Below are 25,390 nucleotides of genomic sequence, written 5' to 3'. Positions count from 1 at the left end.
ATATAGGGCATCTTTGCATTTGTCTTTCGGAAGAGTAGTGATTCGCGCATTGCACTGTTAACCCGGCAGCTGCCGTTCACTTCAGCTATATTGGACATCTGTGAAAAGAGCTTCTTAGCGAAGCGGATTCACCCAGTCTAAATAAATATTCTAATTCTGAGACCTGAAGTCTGGTCCTGGGTGTCACCAAACAACCAACGCATGGTGAAGTCAAACTAACCATCACAACCAACACGCAGCGACGTTGACAGATCTTCGTCCTGCAGATAGATTCGCAGTTACACAGCGCTGTCATTTACTAACTGCTATTACTACTACTTCTACATTGATTACAACATAATTAATAATAATGGCATTGTATATGGCGTCCTTCGTGCTAATTTCATCCCACAACGCTGTACACTCATTACATATACTATTTATAGCAACAACCAGGAAAATAAAACCCCTCTGAAAAGAATTGAAAATACACAAAGCAAGAAATGAATGTGTGTTGAACTTCTTTCGCACCGTACCTGCAAAAATGGCACCAAAGCATAAAAACACACACTAGAAAATTAAAATACCGACTGAAAAATACACCGTATTTTTTTTCCCTCTGACAAGAAGGTTCTAAGCAATTGCTCAAAACGGAATGATCAGGGGCGAGTCACATGTTGTTCCAACTGCTTCGTCAGTCGTCCCTCCCTCCCTCCCTCCTCCCTGGGGCGTGCGACGTTCCAGACAGACCTACAGCGAGCCCTGCGGCATTCGAGATTCAAGTGACTCGTGGCAGCGGTGAGGGCCACACCAAAGAGCGGCGGTGCTCCTGAAACTGAGACGGAAAAGAGTGCAAGTGGCCTCGGAGAAGCGCAATAGATTTTTCTAAAGGAAAAAAAAAGCCTTGTTGGAGTTACACGTGTACGTTTGGCGACATTTGACCGTGCGATCGAGCGCGTTTGGGGCCACGGCGTTTGGGAGACCACGCAGATGTGAAAGTGAGCTGCGCGGTGCCCCCCCCCCCTCCCCACCCCACAGTAGCGTTAAGGCGGATGGGTTCACGAAATCCATCTGTGCGGAACTTCCATTGCCCCTCCTTTTTGTTTGCGTGGTGCGCTTTCTCCACGCTCTCCCACGTGCCAAACGCCCATCGCGGGAACCTGGCGCGAGGGGAATTTTGTAATTCAGGGAGATTCTCGAGGGCAAGTAATGAATGGCATTACTGTAATTATAATTAAGTCAATAATACTCATAATCGGCAGCACCAGCAGCAACGGCCATTGTTTCCCCGCTGCTGAAGGCCCTCTCTCTCTCTCTCCAAGTCATCGCCATCACTCAACGGTCCTGAGGTGCCACAATCCATCTCCCTGGTGCTCTTGAGCCGATCTCATCGCTCCATCTCATCGCAGTGGTTGTCCTCTCGGGCGCTTTCTCTCGCTCTATTTTTAGCCGACGTGGGGATCTCGCGCTCGAGACGTTTATTCAATATCCTTATCGAACGTATATATATATATATACTTTATTTTCTCATGGGGGATGAAAACATAGCGTCTGGAGGAAAACCCCCAAACACACTCAAGGGGATTAAGGGCAGCAACAACAACAACAACCCTGTAACCAATGGGATCATCAACCTACTTCCTGTGCTGCATCTCACTTGATCGCTGTGTCTCGCGCTCCCCAACGGCATCTGGGGCACGCGCCACATGGTGCAGTCGCCGGAGATGGCACTTGTTGTATTATTTATATATATATATGTACGGTTGAGGTCAGGTCCACCCGAGGTGGGATGCGGTGGAGGGCAACGGTGGGGGGCAGTGGTGGGGGTCGGGGAAAGAGGTGGGGTAAAGGAGTCCCAGCGGCTTAAATCGACTGCTCTCAAAAGCCCACGCGTGTGTGTGTGTATATATCTCTATATATGTACGGCAGTATATCTCCTACACACCTGTGCCCCGCAGTGACAACGCGTGCGAGCCAGCACGCGTGTCAACAACCACGCTAAGGCACCGAGAAGCACAAGGCTACCATTTCTGTAGCGGTTATTTATCGGTTGCCGGAGGAGGTCTACGATGCCTCCGAGTTCCCGGCTGCCGTGCTTATGATCTGTGCTACATCACGGCGAATATTGTTCGTGCCTCCTCCTGTGCAAGTCTTTTGTTTGCCTTCAAAGGAGTCAGCGTCGTATATGTTATATATATATAGGATGTCTTGAAACATGCATTGGGATAATATTTTGCTGCTGTAAATGTCCACACGATAAGTCACTTCGTTGAGCTATCATTTGTGGCCAGATCGCTCCTGAAAAATAAGGTAATACCTGAGCGGGCTTTACCTGGTAAGATAAAATATAGTTTCGTTTTATTTGCATGTTGTTAAGTCATTTGTTTATCTTTCCTATACTTTCCACTGCTATCGTGATTCTGTATTGGTTGTTTCTGCAACGTACAGACCCGCCCCTCCTGGACATCTGTGAAAAAGAGCTTACTAGCTTATCGGATTTCTCCAGTATACATACATTTTCTGATTCTATTCTTTGGGGTCTTTCGGTAAAGTCACATAGATAGAAAAAAAATAACAATAAAATAATAAAAATGAAAATGAAGTGAATAAAAGTAAAAAACAAGCAATCGTCATCAGGAGAAAAAAGAGGGGGAAAGCTGCTGAGACAGGCTGTTTAAAAGGTTTGAAATGGGTGTAGCCCAAGGGTCATACACGAAGTGGGCAGGGCTAGTTATGTTAATGTGATACATTTGCATGTCAATGTAAGATCGGGGAGCTACCTCCACGACGAGGGCGCGGAGGTGGCCATTGTAATGTGAGAGATTAGTATGTCAATGTAAGATCGCATGCGGAGGTGGCCATTGTATCGTGAGAGATTAGCATGTCAATGTAAGATCGCATGCGGAGGTGGCCATTGTATTGTGAGAGATTAGCATGTCAATGTAAGATCGCATGCGGAGGTGGCCATTGTATTGTGAGAGATTAGCATGTCAATGTAAGATCGCATGCGGAGGTGGCCATTGTATTGTGAGAGATTAGCATGTCAATGTAATATCGCATGCGGAGGTGGCCATTGTATTGTGAGAGATTAGCATGTCAATGTAAGATCGCATGCGGAGATGGCCATTGTATCGTGAGAGATTAGCATGTCAATGTAAGATCGCATGCGGAGGTGGCCATTGTATTGTGAGAGATTAGCATGTCAATGTAAGATCGCATGCGGAGGTGGCCATTGTATCGTGAGAGATTAGCATGTCAATGTAAGATCGCATGCGGAGGTGGCCATTGTATTGTGAGAGATTAGCATGTCAATGTAAGATCGCATGCGGAGGTGGCCATTGTATCGTGAGAGATTAGCATGTCAATGTAAGATCGCATGCGGAGGTGGTCATTGTATCGTGAGAGATTAGCATGTCAATGTAAGATCGCATGCGGAGATGGCCATTGTATTCTGAGAGATTATCATGTCAATGTAAGATCGCATACGGAGGTGGCCATTGTATTGTGACAGATTAGCATGTCAATGTAAGATCGCAGAGCCGCCGCCACCTCGAGGCCACGTGCGATGGTGATTGTGTTAGTGAGACATTTCACCTGTTAATAGAAAATCAGAGAGTCGAAAATAACTAACATCGGGAGGTAGGATGGAAACATCCCAGCCAGTTATGACTTAAACTGGTTGATAACGTCCTTCCAATGATTGCTCAGTTTGTACCCATCTTCTCGGTTGAAATTGTGTCTATATGTCTGGATGGCTTCATGAACGAATCTTTGTTGATAGCCAGTGGCTTTGCAGAGACGAAGGTACTCTGCAAACCCACTGGCTATCAACAAAGATTCGTTCATGAAGCCATCCAGATATATAGACACAGACATACGGTCATGCGTGGAAGGACAATTTGAACTAGGAAATGAAATCTGAGCTGAGATTTTTTTTCTTGGTCTGAAAAGCAGGATTGGCAGCATGGACTAACACATTTTTTAAATACATTTTTGTGTGGTGACACTGATCGGAGTTCCACGTAAATAATAATTGACGTTTGTAGGGCACGTTTCATCCATAGATCCCAATGCGCCACTGTGAATGGAAAGTAGGAAATTGAAAACATGCAGGGTACATGAGCAGGACTAGGCAGGGAGGAAAGGCCAATTTACAGAGGTGATTCATAATCAACGTTTTTGGGTTTAGATTGCGTTATTTATACATGTGTCGTAACCCTCCACCACCCGACACGGCCAATCAGTAAAAAAGTGTCACGTTGACAAAAGACAAATAGTTCACTGCTTTAGCCCACCGGTTTACTTTACACTGCCTCTACAGAGGTGAGTTTTTCAAGACAGATCGAAAATATAGCTCACGATGCTGTTTGTCTTAGTAGCAAAGGTTAATAATGATCAACTGCGATTCACGATGATGAGTTTGTATCGGGTGCTATGGAAACGAGACGAGGGGTAAAGAGGCAGTGTAAAGCAAATCCCACGGAACGTATTTGGCTTCACGTGTGCCACGCCTGTAATAACGCGAATCTAGCTCGTGACTACTCGTTATAACGCGAATCTAGCTCGTGACTACTCGCTATAATGCGAATCTAGCTCGTGACTTACTCGTTATAACGCGAATCTAGCTCGTGACTGCCTTACTCGTTATAACGCGAATCTAGCTCGTGACTACTCGCTATAACGCGAATCTTGTGCAGGACGGACTACTTTTATGAGTAGCGTGGGTGTTATCAGCGTTGGTCGTTGATGGTGGTAGCGGGTACTGTAGTGCCATAGTACTGGTACCATAGTACTGGTACTGTAGAACCGTAGTTCCTGGTACTGTAGTACTTGCAATGTAGTACTGTAGTACTGTCACTGTAGTACTGGTATTGTAGTACTGGTACTGTAGTACTGGTACTGTAGTACTATATTACTGTTACTGTAGTACTCGTACTGTAGTATTGGTACTGTAGTACTGGTACTGTAGTGCTGGTATTGTAGTACTATATTACTGGTACTGTGTCGTGATCCACATCGTGATCCACACCGTGATACACGGCCCACCGTGCTGTTCTTCCTCAGTCTTTGTTCCCGCAGCATCTTTGTGCGAGTAGCGTCATCTAACTCCCTTATCGTTTGCACGTGCAAGACATCTCTCTCTCTCTCTGACATACGTTATTCTTAAATTAACGACTGCCACACATAGCTCATTTGTCGACGATATAAACGCAACACATGTACAGCGAAATATGTAAAACAGCGTGCTGTCAGAATTAACAACAACTGCATTACGGACTGGAACGGTACCCCCCACCATCAACGTTATTCCTGCACGTGAATAAGCGCTCCTCGCTTAACGCCAACTCCCTTTGCGAGGCAATTTTTTCGTCGGAAACGCAACCCCCGCGTTAAGTGGGGGTGGAGGCAGCGACCTCCCGGCCCACGACTCCTAAACCAAGCCTCAAAAATGTAACCCAGAGACCGGATCCCATCAACGGCAAAGGCGATGGAGACCTTCGGCCCACGCTGTTGCGGTCACGACTCTTTGACCATTCTTCACCACGCTGGGCAGTGTGGGTTTCCGAAGGTGGGGCGAGGGGGGTGATGGAGTGATGGGCAGTGGCAGGGCCGATTGAGATAATCACTCGCCACTGATGTTAGCCGCGACTGGAGTTTGTGTGTTGTCTCTTTCACGCCGTGGTCGCGTGGATTTTTAATCCAGGTTCCTCAGGGTTTTTTCCCTCCACATTTTTCTGCTTTAAATTTCCATACAATGAGCCACTTTGTTGAGCTGTAATTTGTGGCCAGGTCGCTTCTGAAAAATAATCTAATAGCTCAGTGGGCCTTACATGGTAAGATACAAAAAAATGGGTTAGTTTTACTTGTGGAATTTTAAAGGAATTTGCTTACCTTTCCTAGACTTTGCAATCACATCGTGTTTTTTCTACTGTTGTTGGAACGTTCTTACCCTGTGCCCCAACTGGGCATATGTGACAAGGAGCTTCATAGCTCATCGTATTCCTCCTGCAGTATAAATATTCTGATTCTGACTGGAAAGAAAGCGTAGCTTGCTAGATTCGTGTGGTATCGCGCTAACCACTGCGCCACCTCTCCTCCAACCCCCCCTCGCCCCCACTGCATTCACCAGGATTCTAGCTGGTGTAGTCTCACGTAAAGTTCCTTCTAGAAGACCGTGTTTTCCGCTGATTGTTTTAGACATTATTTGCGTAGGGCGAGGTCAAATGAGGTAATTTATTGAATTGGAAAATGCCGTTCGCCTGGAATACTTTTGCGCAACATTAAGCAGGGAACCTTTCTGCAAAAAAAAACGGAATTCAATAATTCAACCGGCATCGGCGTTGCTCTGCGGGACGATCTGTCTGCGACAGACGATTCGCCCATCCATTTCAGCCGCCGAGCAAATAACATTTGAGAACAGTGGAGACTCGTTGTGGCTTCACGCGCTCCGGCACAAACCTCCACAGCTCGTCGTCTGCGCGTCCGTGCTGCCCGCATGCATCAACCCGCCCTGACCAGCGCGGTGAAGTATGGTCGAAGGAAATCACGCCTCCCCCCAAGCAGTGCAGGTCGTGCGTCAATCCAGCAGTGGAATGGCGCTAGGAATGTCTACGTGCGTGCGTATGGAGGACGAGAAAGAAACTGCAATAATGTTTTGGCATGTTTACGTCTGTGAAACCCTGCCCACCCGCACTATGTATACACGTTTTAAATATGCACGGCTACTTAAACCACACGTGTATATAAATATAAATGCTTCCGCTAAGTAATTTAGAATAAATGTAATTTGTATCCAAGTCTTGCATTATTTACGCAGAATTTCAAAGCGACTTTTTACTGTCCTCGAAATTGTACAATAAATTACCGGTTATTTAATTTTTCAAATAACAAATGTCGTTGTTACCTATAAAAAAGCAGAGGTTATTTAAAAGGGTATCAGGATAATGGTGTATAAACATGCTTACCCGCTCAGGGCGATATGGACAATTCTCGTAAAGGCATGATTAAGATGTTCATTCCATCGTAAACCGTGCCCTCATGCAATGTTCGGGCTTACCAAACGCCCTAATTTGGCAGTCCCGCCGTTTCAGAAAGACTGCAAACTTCGGAATTCTGGACCGTTTGCGAAAAAAATCAATGATTTTGTGACAATTAAAAATGTTCCGTGGCCTCAATGTTCAACTCATCATAATACGGGGGGGGGGGAAGGGGGTATACCTGGGTAGTGGTGGGGGGGGGGGGGCAGAGGAGAGGGCAGAGCCAATGTGGGCCACACGTATGTTGAACTTCTTTCGCACCGTACGTAGCCAACCGTGTTTAGTTTGAAGGACAAACAATCTACAGTAGAACCCTTCCTAACGACCACTCTGTTAACGACTCAATCACATAACGATGGGCCTCCATAGAGCACAATGTGTATTGTTAGTGTATGTAGTGGATATGTAGTGGTATAGTTTGTAGTGTAAATATTGTGTAGTAGTGTATAGAAGTGTATAGTGTAGTGTAAAGTAGTGTAGTGCCTCCATAGAGCCCACTGTGTATTGTATTGTGTAGTAGTGTATAGTAGTGTATAGTGTAGTGTAAAGTAGTGTAGTGCCTCCATAGAGCCCACTGTGCAGTGTATAGTGTATTGTGTAGTAGTGTATAGTAGTGTATAGTGTAGTGTAAAGTAGTGTAGTGCCTCCATAGAGCCCACTGTACAGTGTATTGTGTATTGTGTAGTAGTGTATAGAAGTGTATAGTGTAGTGTAAAGTAGTGTAGTGCCTCCATAGAGCCCACTGTGTATTGTATTGTGTATTGTGTAGTAGTGTATAGTAGTGTATAGTGTAGTGTAAAGTAGTGTAGTGTCTCTATAGAGCCCACTGTGCAGTGTATAGTGTATTGTGTAGTAGTGTATAGTAGTGTATAGTGTAGTATAAAGTAGTGTAGTGCTTCCATAGAGCCCACTGTGCAGTGTATAGTGTATTGTGTAGTAGTGTATAGTAGTGTATAGTGTAGTGTAAAGTAGTGTAGTGTCTCTATAGAGCCCACTGTGCAGTGTATAGTGTATTGTGTAGTAGTGTATAGTAGTGTATAGTGTAGTATAAAGTAGTGTAGTGCCTCCATAGAGCCCACTGTGCAGTGTATAGTGTATTGTGTAGTAGTGTATAGTAGTGTATAGTGTAGTGTAAAGTAGTGTAGTGTCTCCATAGAGCACACTGTGTATTGTATTGTGTATTGTGTAGTAGTGTATAGAAGTGTACAGTGTAGTGTAAAGTAGTGTAGTGCCTCCATAGAGCCCACTTTGCAGTGTATAGTGTATTGTGTAGTAGTGTATAGTAGTGTATAGTGTAGTGTAAAGTAGTGTAGTGCCTCCATAGAGCACAATGTGTATTGTGTAGTAGTGTATAGAAGTGTACAGTGTAGTGTAAAGTAGTGTAGTGCCTCCATAGAGCACACTGTGTATTGTATTGTGTATTGTGTAGTAGTGTATAGTAGTGTATAGTGTAGTGTAAAGTAGTGTAGTGCCTCCATAGAGCACAATGTGTATTGTATTGTGTAGTAGGGTAGAGTAGAACCCCTCTAATCGATAATTATCCTGTTGACGATGGGCTGTTGTATGTACAGTAAATATGAATTAATGCATTGATTAACCATGTTTCTCTTAATATGATGTTTATAATTGTATTAGCATCCTTATGTATTAATACCCATTTTTTACATTATAAAGTACGTTTTCTTCGGGTGAAAAATGTTAACTTGCGATGCGGAACGAATTAATCCTTTAACGCGTATTTCCTATACTCGCTTAATGACCAAATCACTCAACGACCGGTTTCGTGAAACCAATTACCGCCATTAAGAGGGCTTCTACTGTAAACACAAAGAACAGGTCTAGAATAACATAGCTCTCCGGTTATCGAAATCGGTGTGGTCCAGCAAAGGTGAGCGTGATCAGCTCCCCAAGCAGGGGCGGTTTCTTCATTAGGGCGATTGGGCGATGCACCACCAATGTCATTCAACCACAGAGTCACGCTAGCCGTCACTGTGCCTCTGGATATAGTCCAATCAGCGTCATGTCACGTTCTGTGGAGTACCGCCTCTTTTTGGGCGATTTCACTCCGGCTGAGAATCGCCCCGAGTGGCCCCATAGACTTACATTCAAAGATGTTTTTTTCGACCGGGGGGCGCTGCAATGCATTCTCTATGGCTTCCGGGAGGGCTCGCCCTAACGTGCTTACGTCATCATACGTAAGCACGTTTCATCCAACAATATAATTTGTCGCCACCTAGTGGAATCTTTAATAAAAGAAACTTGAGTGGATTGTATTCATAGTGAGTATAGAAACAAACAAGATGTATTGTAAGAGTCACTTTATTTTTCATTAATATTAAAGAAGTGAAGTTGCCTTTACATGCTTAAGCTGTTAATTTATCCATTGCATGGGTGGACCTTATCCTTATCAATCATCCAGACATTTGCCCCCCCTGAGAGATTTTGCAGGAGCCGCCACTGTCCCCAAGTGGTCTGGTTGAGCCTCTCAGACTTTTAAACCGCCAGCAGCACTGGAGGCGAGTCCGATATGAAATGCACAAAGTCACCAGCAAACAAACAAATAAACGCTCTAAATCCACGCGCTGTGTGGCGCTAAATGCAGCGCGCACAACACGAAAGAAAAGTCACGTGGTGGTGGTGGTGGTTGGTGGTCATCGCGCACTCCACGGTGACGAGCGAGCGCTTCAGAAGGTGAACACGAGGGTGCCGTCCACGCTGGTGCAGAGAGGCGCTTTTCAGAAAGCGGTGGTTTTGCCGCATGTTGTAGGAATGGGAGTTGCCGCGGCGTGATGGTCATCGCGCCGCACTTGCAATTCTGAGGTCGCCTGTTCCATTGCGTACTCTGGCGGGGCAGTCGACGTGGGCGAGCTTTTCTCAAACTCCCCGCTCAGCCGCTGTCCACCCAGTGGTATAGTCGCCCTGCGCCCGCAATTGGTCGATCGGCAGCTTCGCGTGCGGTGGGGTAAAGCGGTGGATACGCCAAGTCGCTTCCAGCACTTCTGGTCAACCTGAAAGAGCAAAGCAAAGGCCCTCTCGGGTTCATCCGAGTGGAGGTCCTTCTGATCAGTAGTCAGACGCGTTATCCATTGCGCCACTGGCCCCATGTTACTTAGCTCTTGTCAGACCTGTCTGTACAGGCTGTGTAAGGACTGGATGCAGGTTTGACTCTGCATTGCTACTGGTTTATGTACTAGTAGTGAAGTGATAGAATACGTTACAAGGTTCCTTCGATAGCTCAGTTGGTAGAGTGGAGGATTGTAGTTGGTTTGTGGTTGAAATCCTTAGGTCGCTGGTTCGACTCCGGCTCGAGAAATTGCAGGCCTGTGCCTTTGCCTGTTTTAATGTGATTGTAAATACCAGAAGACCGCCTTAGAAACGTGCAGTGTGGACAGACGAAAGGTAAACATCGCAGGATGTTTCAAAGTGCTCCATCTGTAATGGGCGATGGGGTCCCGAATGGGAAGGTTAGGGGTGAGCGGGGTCAAAGAGGGGTGTCAAGGGCTCGGCGGATTCACGATGGTCAGCAGAATCCGTCTTAGAGGAGCAAAAGAATAGCCGGTTCATTCATTCACGAATAAAAAAAACATGTGTAAGTCAGACAAAATGAACGTACATAAGACATTTAGGAAGTGCGGGAGAAGAAAATGAATGCGAAAGAGTAAAGTCTGCGTGAGCTAGTCCACCTTCAAAAATCCTATATTGCAAACATTTTTCCGTATTTATTTGAACAGCAAGCAGTACAGGGACACAATGAACCGGGATGCATAACCCCAAAGCCATGCGCACATTATAATTGAGTCGAAGGCTCGAATTGCGCTTTCACTCTAATTGCTTTCATTCAATCCTTGTTTAAACTTAATGCGGTCTTCATTTTATTTTTTTGAGGGTTAGTGTGACCTTGGTTTATAATATTTTTTTTTGGGGAGGGGGTTATAGGCTACGTAATGATCCGACCAAATCCGTGTCATTAAGAACCCTCCAGCACCCAACGCAGCTAAGCAAGTGAAGTGTCACATCGTGTACAGGCGGCGGTTAAAGCGTCCAAGTCAGAGTTTTCTTCCGTCGACAGCTACCCAGAACTTTGCTGGACCTCATGCAGATGATGTCCGATGGCGTGGGTTCGAATCACACGTCATATCTCGTTTGATACGTTCGGTTAACAGCTGAGCGCTCACCGTGTCTTCACGACACACACTCGGCCAGACATTCACGTGGCCGCACCACCAAAATATGAAACGATCGCAGTGCTGGTGGCGAATGCCTGCGCGTCCAGTTGACCCTCGTGTCGTTTGATGTTACAATAAATTAAAATGTGCGTACATTAGGTTACTCAGATCTCCCTTGAAATAAAAAAAAAATTCTCGTTGGACTTTCACCGGGTTATAAATTAAGGACAAGCAAATAATCGATATATACAGTAAGCAGTTGGTAGATTTCAGCCAAAGCAGAGCGTAATGCTTATTCCAAGACTAATGTTGATGTGCCACATCATCTGTCTCGCTTTGTTTTGTCCTCATGAGACTAATAATAACGTTGAGTAAACTCACCATATTTTTATACACATGTTCATACGATTATTTGAAGATAGGGTACTTTAATATCGGCTTATTATGGCTAGGCATACCTTGTAATCTAGTTGTAGTGCCTTACACTGACAACCCCTACTCCAAGCCAGTCTAGCAGCTTACCATAAAATATCTAGAGATAAACTAAGCAATGTGTTCGATTGTTAAGTTAGTACTGGTAACTTACACGCAATGCTGTTTAGTACGCAATGATGACTTTCCAATGCACATTCATCACAAACAGGGGCCTTGTTATGGCTGCATCTCACAACTAATTTCATACACGCACACACCCACAGTAGCGCCTTAACACACACACCACCCCCTCCTGAGCGATGCCGGCCTTCAGAGGTGTTCAATACCAGCACCTGCCCCAATGGTCTAGGTCAGGGGTCGGGAACCTTTTTTACTGGGAGAGCCATAAAAGCCAAATATTTCTAAATATATTTCATTGAGAGCCATATAGTATTTTTAACATATAATAAATTAAATATGTCTTACTTTTAATGCGACTTCTGGTCACGGGACCCGTGAAATTTATCTTCAAAACTAATTTCTGTTTACTTTCAAATGACACAGTATTATTAAGCAATATTACAAGTTTTTTTTTATATCCGTTCCAAACTGATTTTATTTTTTTTATTTTTTTTTTCAACTCAAAATTGTCTGGGAGCCATATTGCCGTCACCGGAAGAGCCATATATGGCTCGCGAGCCATAAGTTCCCGACCGCTGGTCTAGGTGGACTATTTAGAGGGTCTTTGCCGGTGTTTAATGTTTGTGGATATTGTCTGTGAATGCGTTGCGTGTGTATGCATGTGTGTGTCTCTGTGTGAGTGGGGATCGGCAGTGTCGCGGTTAGCGCGTTGTTTTAGGAACCCGGTAACCCAAGTTAAATTCCTGCTCACGAACAGTAGCACTGGCGATTATTTGACCTCGTCGTAGTTCTCCCCTAGGTCGACTCAGCCTCAAATGAGTACCTGGTGCAATGTGTAAAAGCAGCACTGATGTTGGCCATCGACCACCTTGTTAAGCATCAATAATGATCGATGATGCATCGTTTGTTGTCCTTCCCCGAGAGCGGTTGGCTGCGTACGGTGCGAAAGAAGTTCAACATACGTACATACGTGACGCCCATTTATTATTAAACGCTAACGAGGCCCCAGAGCTACTCGGATCGCCTTCTTCTAAGGACTCCGAGGTCAAGGCTCTGTTCCCTGGGCTGAGCGCGCTTTTGCCGGTTCAATTCCCAAGCTTTTTGACTAACGCTTTGCCTTTGCTGACAAGACGATCAAAGTCGTTCGGTATATTTAAAATGTGTCTTGAAAACGCACCGCTTTAAACCGGCCTTTAATTCACACGAGTCCTTGCCGTTTAGCCTGCGGGTTTTGTAGATGTCCTGCTTTCCATACACGAGGCGCTTTGGGATCTAGATATAAAATTCACCGCTTTGCAAATGTATAATAGTAGGTTTTTATCCTTTTAACTGGTACCAGTTAAAAGGGTAAAAACCTACTATTATATTTTGCCACTGGTAAAAGAGATCTCATAGTGTAAAAGTTTCAAATGTATATTATTATTTTCATCATTAAGCCAAGAAAGGCCCCACTGCGTCTCAAAACTCTGCTTCAGGGTTGGCCTGATACATTGGAAGGTTTGGCTGACTCCGCGACTGCACATTTTCTTTGTTGGAGTGTAGGAGCCAGAGACCAGAGCGGGCACCTGATAGAAACACCCACCACAAATAAGACGGGGGATTGGGGGGAAGGGTAACGATCAAAACTCAGCACAGATGGATTCAATAATTCACTGCCGCATTCCCATTCGCTGGCCACCTTACAGCCAATGCCGGTTTCAGATTCCAAAGAACACAGGATGAGATGTTACTATCCTTTGTGCAAGCACTTCCAAGAGTTCATGAACAGTGAGCCTGGTGAAATTTGCGGAGCGCATCATCAGTAGTAACCCTTTGGTTCCTAGGGTGTTTCGGCCTTTCATACTATACACCCTCCCCAAAGGCGGCCAGCGACAGGGTGATCAATCCTACGCTTGCGTCCCATTCCCAATTAGTCATAGGAGTTGCCTTGTTGTTGGTAGCCAACATCCATGGGACTATGCATGGCAGGGGCGTCCTCCTCCCTGAGTCAAGCATTGTTGACTGCATACCTCCTGGCCCTCTCACTTTGGGGCCCAGCTGGGGTCTTTCCTCTTCATCCAGAGCCACTGACTGCTGCCTTCTGCCGCCTCCGATACAGCTTTGATTGCCGAACGCTGGCTCTGGCCCTTAATTCCCAGGTCTCTAAGCAGTCTGGTTGTAGATGTTGCCACAAAACCTCTGCAGCCCACCTCCACTGGTCGGACTTCTGTGTTCCAGCCATGATGCCGTGCTTCGGCAGCTAGATCGGCATAGCGCAGATGTTTTCGCTCATAAGCCTCATCTACTGAGTCCTCCCAGGGTACTGTGAGCTCAATGATGAAGACCTTCTTGAGCGAACGGGACCAGAGCACCATGTCAGGTCTTAGGGTGGTGGTTGCGATCTCCGGAGGAAACACAAGTTGCCGGCCAATGTCAGCTAGCATTTTCCAGTCGCGGGCCAAGCGCAGCTGGTCTCGCTCTATTGGTGTAGAGCCGCTCTTCGGTGGTTTAGCCCCTTCGCGGACAAAGGTCGTCCGTAAGGGGTGTGATGCTGCTGGGGGTGGTAGGGAGTTGGTGGCAGCTCGCTTGTCCTCCAGGGCGAACGCAAGGTTTTTAAGGACTTGGTTGTGACGCCAAGTGTAGCGTCCTTGGGTGAGGCTTGTTTTACACCCTGTGAGAATGTGCCTGAGGTTGGCTGGCATGGAACAGAGGGCACAGTCCGGATCTTCACCATACCATTGGTGAAGATTAACTGGTGTTGGAAGGATGTCATATGTTGCTCTGATGGAAAAGCTCAACCGCCTCGCTTCCATGGCCCACAGATCCTTCCAGCTGATCTTCCTCTTCTCCACACTGTCCCATCGAGTCCACTGTCCTTGTTTGGCAAGATAGACTGCCTTGGCCCACCTTGCAGCCTCCTCCTGATGGCGTACTTCCTGCACTACCATCTTCCGCCGCTCTGGTGCAGTGGCCTTACTCCAAGCAGCACGGCTAGTTAGCCCAAGGCCTCCTCTCCCTTGCTGAACATGACCCACAATGTCAGCATGTCTGAGGGCTGCTGTTGCCTCCTGGACTGCTTTTCCTGGCCTCCATTTGCGCCCAGTTGCCAAGGTCGGCGCGTTGTTGCTCACCACTGGGTCTCGAGATTCATTCAGTGTCATCTGGAGCCTGGTTTTTGCACACTTGAATTCCTCGGTTAGACTGGTGAGGGGCAGCTTGAGGACACCATCTCCATAGAGGCCTATGGTGGTAAGGCATCGTGGAACTCCGAGCCACTTCTTTAAGTAGCTCGTGGCTCCTCTTTCCATCTTCTCCACTGTTGAGATTGGAACCTCATACACTGCTAGGGGCCACAACACCCGGGGTAGGAGACCAAACTGCAGACACCAGGCCTTTAACTTTCCAGGTAGCTGGGTGTTGTCGATGGACTGTAGGCTACTACTGATGTCTTTGCGCAGCTGTTGCACCTGGTCTTTGTCCTTCAGGCTTGCATCATACCACCTTCCAAGGCTTTTTACCGGCTGCTCAGACACTGTTGGGATTTGGTCATCTCCGATGAAGAATTTCAGGTCACAGAGTACTCCCTTCACAATCGAGATGCTGCGTGACTTGGATGGTTTAATCTTCATACGGGCCCAACTGATGTTCTCCTCGAGTTTTCTGAGCAGTCTCCTGGTGCATGGGACAGTGGTGGTCAATGTTGTAATGTCGTCCATGTAGGCTCTGAGTGGAGGGAGGCGAAAACCAGAGTCGACTCGCTGTCCACCAGCAACCCATTTTGAGGATCTGATGATAACCTCCATTGCCATTATGAATGCCAATGGAGAAATGGTACATCCCGCCATTATACCTACATTCAGGCATTGCCATGAGGTGGTGAACTCTGAGGTGGTGAAGCAGAACTGCAGAATCCTGAAAGTACGACTTCACCAGGGTTGTGATGGTGTCCGGTATGTGGAAAAATCTGAAGGCAGACCACAGGAGTTCATGGGGCACAGAGCCAAATGCATTGGCGAGGTCGAGGAAGACTACATGGAGGTCCCTTTTCTCCACCTTGGCCATTTGGATCTGGTGCCAGATCAAGCTGGAATGTTCCAAGCAGCCAGAAAACCCTGATATTCCTGCCTTCTGTACAGATGTATCGACGTACGCATTCCTTTGCAGGTACTCGGCCATCCTCTGGGCAATGATCCTAAAGAAGATTTTACCCTCGACATTCAGTAAGGAGATTGGGCGGAATTGGCTGATGTTCACTGCATCCTTCTCCTTAGGGATCAGGACCCCGCCTGCCCTACGCCACACTTTGGGTATTATCTTCTTTTGCCAAGCTGTTCTCATAAGCCTCCAGAGGAACCTCAGGACGTCTGGTGCGTTCTTATACACTTTGTACGGGACTCCATTTGGCCCCGGGGCTGATGCTGTTCTTGCCCTTCGAACTGTGTTTTCCACCTCTTTCCATGTCGGAGGGCTGGTCTCAATATGATGTTCCGGGGGTTCAATGGGTGGAATATCTGATGGGATGGCCAGATGTTCATGTCGCTTTGAGTCAAAGTTTGTTGTTCTCAGGTGCTCTTCTAGGTCTTTCTTTGTTGTTTTTAGAACTCCACTTTTTTCCTTCGTGAAGAGACTTTTAAGGAACTTGAAGGGATCTTTATAGAATCGAGTTCAAGTTTGTTCTTTCTTCCTTCTGCGCTTCCGTAGGTTCTCTGCTCTACGGAGGGATGCCAACCGGGTTTTGATGTCAGCCTGAAGTGCCTCTATGCCCTCCTTTTCCACTTCAGAGGCTTTCTTCCACTGTTTCTTAAGCTGTCTCCTTTCTTGAACGAGGCGCTTGATTTCTTGTTGCCTCCTGGAAACTGGTGGGGTTGGAACCTTTCTCCCGCCTTTTGCCTCTTGCACTCCAAAGCTTTCTGCCCCGTACTCATAGATGATGTCCCCCATCCTCTCCAACTTCTTCTCCACAGTGCCTCGAAGTTTCTCGAGGGTCAAGGTAAGGTCAGTATTCACTGTTTCCCACAACTTCTTGTCACTGGCGCCAGGCCACTTCACATACGGTCTGTGCCCTGGTAGTCTCCTCTCGATTGCAGGTCTCGGAGGCTGGGTGAGTTCCACTCCTGTTGTTGGTTCCACCTCAGTTGTTACTTCGGTGCTTGAGTTTACGTCCTCCATGACAGTGGTACTGATGCACTGCAAACTATGGTTTGCGTCCAGTTGCTGTGCTTCATTCGACTGATTTGATCGCTTTCGCAGAAAGTAATCAATGCGAGGCCTCTGTCTCTCTTTACCCAAACACCCCTTCTTCCCCTGGTGGATCCTCAACCCATGGTGTGATGTAACTTTCCTCCAACCACAGACACAAACCTGCATCTGTTTGTGGCCTGCTGTTGCAGCGGAACTTGTGACAGTTGCTGTGGTGTTCTCTTGTGCTGTGCTCTCATTTCTCGTAGTCGTTTCCGGTCCAGTCGTTACCATGTTGTCAGTCGATGAGTCATCTTCCGCCCCCGCTCTCGCAGACTCTAGGGGTATTCTCGTATGTTGACTTTCTGTAGCTAAATCGGGTGTTTCCAACATACTGCGAAGCATGGGAAACTACAGAAATGGGAAGCTAACCCATGACTGTCCCAGTGGGGTCTATTCCCTCCTGTCAGCCGTCTCTCCGTGCCGCCACAAGGACTTTCCCCTGTTGTCAGCTGATCTTTCTCAGCAGTCACTGGACAAGTCCAGATATTCAGATTCCAAAGAACACAGGATGAGATGTTACTATCCTTTGTGCAAGCACTTCCAAGAGTTCATGAACAGTGAGCCTGGTGAAATTTGCGGAGCGCATCATCAGTAGTAACCCTTTGGTTCCTAGGGTGTTTCGGCCTTTCATACTATACACCCTCCCCAAAGGCGGCCAGCGACAGGGTGATCAATCCTACGCTTGCGTCCCATTCCCAATTAGTCATAGGAGTTGCCTTGTTGTTGGTAGCCAACATGCCATGGGACTATGCATGGCAGGGGCGTCCTCCTCCCTGAGTCAAGCATTGTTGACTGCATACCTCCTGGCCCTCTCACTTTGGGGCCCAGCTGGGGTCTTTCCTCTTCATCCAGAGCCACTGACTGCTGCCTTCTGCCGCCTCCGATACAGCTTTGATTGCCGAACGCTGGCTCTGGCCCTTAATTCCCAGGTCTCTAAGCAGTCTGGTTGTAGATGTTGCCACAAAACCTCTGCAGCCCACCTCCACTGGTCGGACTTCTGTGTTCCAGCCATGATGCCGTGCTTCGGCAGCTAGATCGGCATAGCGCAGATGTTTTCGCTCATAAGCCTCATCTACTGAGTCCTCCCAGGGTACTGTGAGCTCAATGATGAAGACCTTCTTGAGCGAACGGGACCAGAGCACCATGTCAGGTCTTAGGGTGGTGGTTGCGATCTCCGGAGGAAACACAAGTTGCCGGCCAATGTCAGCTAGCATTTTCCAGTCGCGGGCCAAGCGCAGCTGGTCTCGCTCTATTGGTGTAGAGCCGCTCTTCGGTGGTTTAGCCCCTTCGCGGACAAAGGTCGTCCGTAAGGGGTGTGATGCTGCTGGGGGTGGTAGGGAGTTGGTGGCAGCTCGCTTGTCCTCCAGGGCGAACGCAAGGTTTTTAAGGACTTGGTTGTGACGCCAAGTGTAGCGTCCTTGGGTGAGGCTTGTTTTACACCCTGTGAGAATGTGCCTGAGGTTGGCTGGCATGGAACAGAGGGCACAGTCCGGATCTTCACCATACCATTGGTGAAGATTAACTGGTGTTGGAAGGATGTCATATGTTGCTCTGATGGAAAAGCTCAACCGCCTCGCTTCCATGGCCCACAGATCCTTCCAGCTGATCTTCCTCTTCTCCACACTGTCCCATCGAGTCCACTGTCCTTGTTTGGCAAGAGAGACTGCCTTGGCCCACCTTGCAGCCTCCTCCTGATGGCGTACTTCCTGCACTACCATCTTCCGCCGCTCTGGTGCAGTGGCCTTACTCCAAGCAGCACGGCTAGTTAGCCCAAGGCCTCCTCTCCCTTGCTGAACATGACCCACAATGTCAGCATGTCTGAGGGCTGCTGTTGCCTCCTGGACTGCTTTTCCTGGCCTCCATTTGCGCCCAGTTGCCAAGGTCGGCGCGTTGTTGCTCACCACTGGGTCTCGAGATTCATTCAGTGTCATCTGGAGCCTGGTTTTTGCACACTTGAATTCCTCGGTTAGACTGGTGAGGGGCAGCTTGAGGACACCATCTCCATAGAGGCCTATGGTGGTAAGGCATCGTGGAACTCCGAGCCACTTCTTTAAGTAGCTCGTGGCTCCTCTTTCCATCTTCTCCACTGTTGAGATTGGAACCTCATACACTGCTAGGGGCCACAACACCCGGGGTAGGAGACCAAACTGCAGACACCAGGCCTTTAACTTTCCAGGTAGCTGGGTGTTGTCGATGGACTGTAGGCTACTACTGATGTCTTTGCGCAGCTGTTGCACCTGGTCTTTGTCCTTCAGGCTTGCATCATACCACCTTCCAAGGCTTTTTACCGGCTGCTCAGACACTGTTGGGATTTGGTCATCTCCGATGAAGAATTTCAGGTCACAGAGTACTCCCTTCACAATCGAGATGCTGCGTGACTTGGATGGTTTAATCTTCATACGGGCCCAACTGATGTTCTCCTCGAGTTTTCTGAGCAGTCTCCTGGTGCATGGGACAGTGGTGGTCAATGTTGTAATGTCGTCCATGTAGGCTCTGAGTGGAGGGAGGCGAAAACCAGAGTCGACTCGCTGTCCACCAGCAACCCATTTTGAGGATCTGATGATAACCTCCATTGCCATTATGAATGCCAATGGAGAAATGGTACATCCCGCCATTATACCTACATTCAGGCATTGCCATGAGGTGGTGAACTCTGAGGTGGTGAAGCAGAACTGCAGATCCTGAAAGTACGACTTCACCAGGGTTGTGATGGTGTCCGGTATGTGGAAAAATCTGAAGGCAGACCACAGGAGTTCATGGGGCACAGAGCCAAATGCATTGGCGAGGTCGAGGAAGACTACATGGAGGTCCCTTTTCTCCACCTTGGCCATTTGGATCTGGTGCCAGATCAAGCTGGAATGTTCCAAGCAGCCAGAAAACCCTGATATTCCTGCCTTCTGTACAGATGTATCGACGTACGCATTCCTTTGCAGGTACTCGGCCATCCTCTGGGCAATGATCCTAAAGAAGATTTTACCCTCGACATTCAGTAAGGAGATTGGGCGGAATTGGCTGATGTTCACTGCATCCTTCTCCTTAGGGATCAGGACCCCGCCTGCCCTACGCCACACTTTGGGTATTATCTTCTTTTGCCAAGCTGTTCTCATAAGCCTCCAGAGGAACCTCAGGACGTCTGGTGCGTTCTTATACACTTTGTACGGGACTCCATTTGGCCCCGGGGCTGATGCTGTTCTTGCCCTTCGAACTGTGTTTTCCACCTCTTTCCATGTCGGAGGGCTGGTCTCAATATGATGTTCCGGGGGTTCAATGGGTGGAATATCTGATGGGATGGCCAGATGTTCATGTCGCTTTGAGTCAAAGTTTGTTGTTCTCAGGTGCTCTTCTAGGTCTTTCTTTGTTGTTTTTAGAACTCCACTTTTTTCCTTCGTGAAGAGACTTTTAAGGAACTTGAAGGGATCTTTATAGAATCGAGTTCTAGTTTGTTCTTTCTTCCTTCTGCGCTTCCGTAGGTTCTCTGCTCTACGGAGGGATGCCAACCGGGTTTTGATGTCAGCCTGAAGTGCCTCTATGCCCTCCTTTTCCACTTCAGAGGCTTTCTTCCACTGTTTCTTAAGCTGTCTCCTTTCTTGAACGAGGCGCTTGATTTCTTGTTGCCTCCTGGAAACTGGTGGGGTTGGAACCTTTCTCCCGCCTTTTGCCTCTTGCACTCCAAAGCTTTCTGCCCCGTACTCATAGATGATGTCCCCCATCCTCTCCAACTTCTTCTCCACAGTGCCTCGAAGTTTCTCGAGGGTCAAGGTAAGGTCAGTATTCACTGTTTCCCACAACTTCTTGTCACTGGCGCCAGGCCACTTCACATACGGTCTGTGCCCTGGTAGTCTCCTCTCGATTGCAGGTCTCGGAGGCTGGGTGAGTTCCACTCCTGTTGTTGGTTCCACCTCAGTTGTTACTTCGGTGCTTGAGTTTACGTCCTCCATGACAGTGGTACTGATGCACTGCAAACTATGGTTTGCGTCCAGTTGCTGTGCTTCATTCGACTGATTTGATCGCTTTCGCAGAAAGTAATCAATGCGAGGCCTCTGTCTCTCTTTACCCAAACACCCCTTCTTCCCCTGGTGGATCCTCAACCCATGGTGTGATGTAACTTTCCTCCAACCACAGACACAAACCTGCATCTGTTTGTGGCCTGCTGTTGCAGCGGAACTTGTGACAGTTGCTGTGGTGTTCTCTTGTGCTGTGCTCTCATTTCTCGTAGTCGTTTCCGGTCCAGTCGTTACCATGTTGTCAGTCGATGAGTCATCTTCCGCCCCCGCTCTCGCAGACTCTAGGGGTATTCTCGTATGTTGACTTTCTGTAGCTAAATCGGGTGTTTCCAACATACTGCGAAGCATGGGAAACTACAGAAATGGGAAGCTAACCCATGACTGTCCCAGTGGGGTCTATTCCCTCCTGTCAGCCGTCTCTCCGTGCCGCCACAAGGACTTTCCCCTGTTGTCAGCTGATCTTTCTCAGCAGTCACTGGACAAGTCCAGATATTCAGATTCCAAAGAACACAGGATGAGATGTTACTATCCTTTGTGCAAGCACTTCCAAGAGTTCATGAACAGTGAGCCTGGTGAAATTTGCGGAGCGCATCATCAGTAGTAACCCTTTGGTTCCTAGGGTGTTTCGGCCTTTCATACTATACACCCTCCCCAAAGGCGGCCAGCGACAGGGTGATCAATCCTACGCTTGCGTCCCATTCCCAATTAGTCATAGGAGTTGCCTTGTTGTTGGTAGCCAACATGCCATGGGACTATGCATGGCAGGGGCGTCCTCCTCCCTGAGTCAAGCATTGTTGACTGCATACCTCCTGGCCCTCTCACTTTGGGGCCCAGCTGGGGTCTTTCCTCTTCATCCAGAGCCACTGACTGCTGCCTTCTGCCGCCTCCGATACAGCTTTGATTGCCGAACGCTGGCTCTGGCCCTTAATTCCCAGGTCTCTAAGCAGTCTGGTTGTAGATGTTGCCACAAAACCTCTGCAGCCCACCTCCACTGGTCGGACTTCTGTGTTCCAGCCATGATGCCGTGCTTCGGCAGCTAGATCGGCATAGCGCAGATGTTTTCGCTCATAAGCCTCATCTACTGAGTCCTCCCAGGGTACTGTGAGCTCAATGATGAAGACCTTCTTGAGCGAACGGGACCAGAGCACCATGTCAGGTCTTAGGGTGGTGGTTGCGATCTCCGGAGGAAACACAAGTTGCCGGCCAATGTCAGCTAGCATTTTCCAGTCGCGGGCCAAGCGCAGCTGGTCTCGCTCTATTGGTGTAGAGCCGCTCTTCGGTGGTTTAGCCCCTTCGCGGACAAAGGTCGTCCGTAAGGGGTGTGATGCTGCTGGGGGTGGTAGGGAGTTGGTGGCAGCTCGCTTGTCCTCCAGGGCGAACGCAAGGTTTTTAAGGACTTGGTTGTGACGCCAAGTGTAGCGTCCTTGGGTGAGGCTTGTTTTACACCCTGTGAGAATGTGCCTGAGGTTGGCTGGCATGGAACAGAGGGCACAGTCCGGATCTTCACCATACCATTGGTGAAGATTAACTGGTGTTGGAAGGATGTCATATGTTGCTCTGATGGAAAAGCTCAACCGCCTCGCTTCCATGGCCCACAGATCCTTCCAGCTGATCTTCCTCTTCTCCACACTGTCCCATCGAGTCCACTGTCCTTGTTTGGCAAGAGAGACTGCCTTGGCCCACCTTGCAGCCTCCTCCTGATGGCGTACTTCCTGCACTACCATCTTCCGCCGCTCTGGTGCAGTGGCCTTACTCCAAGCAGCACGGCTAGTTAGCCCAAGGCCTCCTCTCCCTTGCTGAACATGACCCACAATGTCAGCATGTCTGAGGGCTGCTGTTGCCTCCTGGACTGCTTTTCCTGGCCTCCATTTGCGCCCAGTTGCCAAGGTCGGCGCGTTGTTGCTCACCACTGGGTCTCGAGATTCATTCAGTGTCATCTGGAGCCTGGTTTTTGCACACTTGAATTCCTCGGTTAGACTGGTGAGGGGCAGCTTGAGGACACCATCTCCATAGAGGCCTATGGTGGTAAGGCATCGTGGAACTCCGAGCCACTTCTTTAAGTAGCTCGTGGCTCCTCTTTCCATCTTCTCCACTGTTGAGATTGGAACCTCATACACTGCTAGGGGCCACAACACCCGGGGTAGGAGACCAAACTGCAGACACCAGGCCTTTAACTTTCCAGGTAGCTGGGTGTTGTCGATGGACTGTAGGCTACTACTGATGTCTTTGCGCAGCTGTTGCACCTGGTCTTTGTCCTTCAGGCTTGCATCATACCACCTTCCAAGGCTTTTTACCGGCTGCTCAGACACTGTTGGGATTTGGTCATCTCCGATGAAGAATTTCAGGTCACAGAGTACTCCCTTCACAATCGAGATGCTGCGTGACTTGGATGGTTTAATCTTCATACGGGCCCAACTGATGTTCTCCTCGAGTTTTCTGAGCAGTCTCCTGGTGCATGGGACAGTGGTGGTCAATGTTGTAATGTCGTCCATGTAGGCTCTGAGTGGAGGGAGGCGAAAACCAGAGTCGACTCGCTGTCCACCAGCAACCCATTTTGAGGATCTGATGATAACCTCCATTGCCATTATGAATGCCAATGGAGAAATGGTACATCCCGCCATTATACCTACATTCAGGCATTGCCATGAGGTGGTGAACTCTGAGGTGGTGAAGCAGAACTGCAGATCCTGAAAGTACGACTTCACCAGGGTTGTGATGGTGTCCGGTATGTGGAAAAATCTGAAGGCAGACCACAGGAGTTCATGGGGCACAGAGCCAAATGCATTGGCGAGGTCGAGGAAGACTACATGGAGGTCCCTTTTCTCCACCTTGGCCATTTGGATCTGGTGCCAGATCATGCTGGAATGTTCCAAGCAGCCAGAAAACCCTGATATTCCTGCCTTCTGTACAGATGTATCGACGTACGCATTCCTTTGCAGGTACTCGGCCATCCTCTGGGCAATGATCCTAAAGAAGATTTTACCCTCGACATTCAGTAAGGAGATTGGGCGGAATTGGCTGATGTTCACTGCATCCTTCTCCTTAGGGATCAGGACCCCGCCTGCCCTACGCCACACTTTGGGTATTATCTTCTTTTGCCAAGCTGTTCTCATAAGCCTCCAGAGGAACCTCAGGACGTCTGGTGCGTTCTTATACACTTTGTACGGGACTCCATTTGGCCCCGGGGCTGATGCTGTTCTTGCCCTTCGAACTGTGTTTTCCACCTCTTTCCATGTCGGAGGGCTGGTCTCAATATGATGTTCCGGGGGTTCAATGGGTGGAATATCTGATGGGATGGCCAGATGTTCATGTCGCTTTGAGTCAAAGTTTGTTGTTCTCAGGTGCTCTTCTAGGTCTTTCTTTGTTGTTTTTAGAACTCCACTTTTTTCCTTCGTGAAGAGACTTTTAAGGAACTTGAAGGGATCTTTATAGAATCGAGTTCTAGTTTGTTCTTTCTTCCTTCTGCGCTTCCGTAGGTTCTCTGCTCTACGGAGGGATGCCAACCGGGTTTTGATGTCAGCCTGAAGTGCCTCTATGCCCTCCTTTTCCACTTCAGAGGCTTTCTTCCACTGTTTCTTAAGCTGTCTCCTTTCTTGAACGAGGCGCTTGATTTCTTGTTGCCTCCTGGAAACTGGTGGGGTTGGAACCTTTCTCCCGCCTTTTGCCTCTTGCACTCCAAAGCTTTCTGCCCCGTACTCATAGATGATGTCCCCCATCCTCTCCAACTTCTTCTCCACAGTGCCTCGAAGTTTCTCGAGGGTCAAGGTAAGGTCAGTATTCACTGTTTCCCACAACTTCTTGTCACTGGCGCCAGGCCACTTCACATACGGTCTGTGCCCTGGTAGTCTCCTCTCGATTGCAGGTCTCGGAGGCTGGGTGAGTTCCACTCCTGTTGTTGGTTCCACCTCAGTTGTTACTTCGGTGCTTGAGTTTACGTCCTCCATGACAGTGGTACTGATGCACTGCAAACTATGGTTTGCGTCCAGTTGCTGTGCTTCATTCGACTGATTTGATCGCTTTCGCAGAAAGTAATCAATGCGAGGCCTCTGTCTCTCTTTACCCAAACACCCCTTCTTCCCCTGGTGGATCCTCAACCCATGGTGTGATGTAACTTTCCTCCAACCACAGACACAAACCTGCATCTGTTTGTGGCCTGCTGTTGCAGCGGAACTTGTGACAGTTGCTGTGGTGTTCTCTTGTGCTGTGCTCTCATTTCTCGTAGTCGTTTCCGGTCCAGTCGTTACCATGTTGTCAGTCGATGAGTCATCTTCCGCCCCCGCTCTCGCAGACTCTAGGGGTATTCTCGTATGTTGACTTTCTGTAGCTAAATCGGGTGTTTCCAACATACTGCGAAGCATGGGAAACTACAGAAATGGGAAGCTAACCCATGACTGTCCCAGTGGGGTCTATTCCCTCCTGTCAGCCGTCT

At 48.2% G+C, this 25,390-nt stretch overlaps 1 protein-coding gene and 1 non-coding gene across 2 annotated transcripts in view; both read left to right on the top strand.

Moving 5' to 3' along the window:
- Window positions 1-25,390, top strand: part of OLFM2 (olfactomedin 2) — a 97,097-nt gene that overhangs the window by 10,765 nt on the left and 60,942 nt on the right. The gene's annotated exons all lie outside the window — the stretch shown is intronic.
- TRNAY-GUA (transfer RNA tyrosine (anticodon GUA)) lies at window positions 10,239-10,329 on the top strand. Its single transcript is given in 2 exon segments — window positions 10,239-10,277; window positions 10,294-10,329. It is a non-coding gene; the product is annotated as a tRNA-Tyr (tRNA).

Source organism: Lethenteron reissneri, chromosome 12, assembly GCF_015708825.2.
Source record: "Lethenteron reissneri isolate LAM-NWPU_2019-01 chromosome 12, ASM1570882v1, whole genome shotgun sequence".
In the NCBI taxonomy this organism is placed as follows: domain Eukaryota; kingdom Metazoa; phylum Chordata; class Hyperoartia; order Petromyzontiformes; family Petromyzontidae; genus Lethenteron; species Lethenteron reissneri.
Note: the sequence above shows the minus strand (reverse complement) of the source record. Positions and strands in the feature narration are given on the sequence as shown.